Raw genomic sequence first — 1,734 nt, 5'->3', positions numbered from 1 at the left:
CCTTCTGCTACGGGCCCGGCCGGGGCTTTCGCAACACCTCCTGCTCCGAGGTGCGGCAAAAAAGACGGCCCCTCTCATTGGCCGGTTCGTAAGGGACTGTGCGGTCATTTGTTACCATAACAACCCATTCGGGGAGGCCAATAGGCTTGGGGGAGGCTGTGCCCGAGGCCCAACCCAGCCAGTTTAAGCGGAAAGCTCAGCCGTTCCCCGCTTGGTCCCTCCCTCTGCAGCCCCGGCCGCCGGGCGGTTCCGTCAATCGCCCTCCCTCCCGCCCGCCCCGGCGGCCGAGGCGGCGGGGGGTGGAGGCCGAGCCGAGGCTTTCGGCCGGGCCGGGCCCGCCCCGCGTCGCGCCTCGCCTCGCCTCGCCTCGCGGCTCAGGCGCTCCCGGGAGCGCGGGCGGGTCCGTCCCTGCACCGGGGCCCGGAGCGAGACGCCGAATTAGCCCGGAACCTCGGGAGGAGCTTGGAGAGCGGCCGCCCGCGCGGTGCCTCCCGAGCTACAGACAAAAACACCTCGGCCGGCTTCCTCGAGTCGAATCCCCAGGAAAACGCTTTTTTTCCGGAGGTTGCGTGCGAAAGGCTTTTCCCTGGGGACTGGGAGATCGTGGGGAGCCGACTGGGATCTGTAGGAAGGGTGTCTCTCGACAGCCACGCCCAGCCCCAAGCCTGAGCCCCTCTTTCTCAGTCTTCACTTCGAAACAGCCTTAGCATACGCGATTTGGGGCACGCAAGAAAAAAAAAAGCACATTTTACTTGCAAGAGTCTTTCCCAGACTTCTGAAGTCCTATGTGGAGGTTGAGAATGATGCTCTCGAGGCGAAAGCACTCAGATAGCTCTGCCGCGCAGCGGAACTGTCATCCCGGCACGATAAACTAAAAGGGTACTTTGGGTTGTTTTGTTTTCATTGAATAGATGGTAACCTGAAAGGAGTCTAAAAAAAAATAGGTATTAATTACATAAAATTTGCTTCAAAACCGCCCTCCTTTGACAGCTAGGCCCTGCACAGATACTTTGATCCCCAGTAGAAACTGCTCCTAAGAAATAAATCAAATCCCTTATTTGTCCCATATAAAGTAATATTTTCATGTCTTATTTTTGTTTGGCTTTTTAAAGCAGCTTATGGTATGATACACTGTAAACTGCACACACTTAAAATGTACAAGGCTGTTTGACCTGGTGCCGTGTTCCGACGTGGTATCTCCTATGAATGAGAAGTAAAGCCTGGGGGAGACAGCTTATCTCTTCTCATTAGAAGCTAAGAAATATTGTTAAATAGATTTTCTTGATTTCAGTAATTTCATACATTTGCTCCGGGTGGTGTTTATTTAAGTAGGCTCTAGCCCAGCGTGGAGCCTAGGGGCCTGAACTTAACACCCTGATAATCAAGATCTGAGCTGAGGTCAAGAGTCAGCCCCCTAACTGAGCATTCGTGGCGGTATTTAGATATAACAAACACAGCTAAAATAAAGGAACTTTCAAACTTCCTGTTTTCTGGAGGAAAATGTGGGGGTAAAATAATCCTCCAGTCGTTTTCCTTGTAATTTTAAAGGTGAATTTAGTTACTAAACTTTGAGTTATAAAAGCTATCTATCTGCCCTTCGTTATCTTTTTATAATCTGTTAGCAGCGAAGTACACTTTAAAAAAAGGTTTTTAGGGGTGCCTGGGAGGCTCAGTCCCTCAAGCACCCCAACTCTTCAGCTCAGGTCTTGATCTCAAGGTCCCTAGATCTAGCGC

The sequence above is a fragment of the Canis aureus genome, chromosome 23 (genome assembly GCF_053574225.1).
Source record: "Canis aureus isolate CA01 chromosome 23, VMU_Caureus_v.1.0, whole genome shotgun sequence".
Taxonomy (NCBI): Eukaryota; Metazoa; Chordata; class Mammalia; order Carnivora; family Canidae; genus Canis; species Canis aureus.
Note: the sequence above shows the minus strand (reverse complement) of the source record.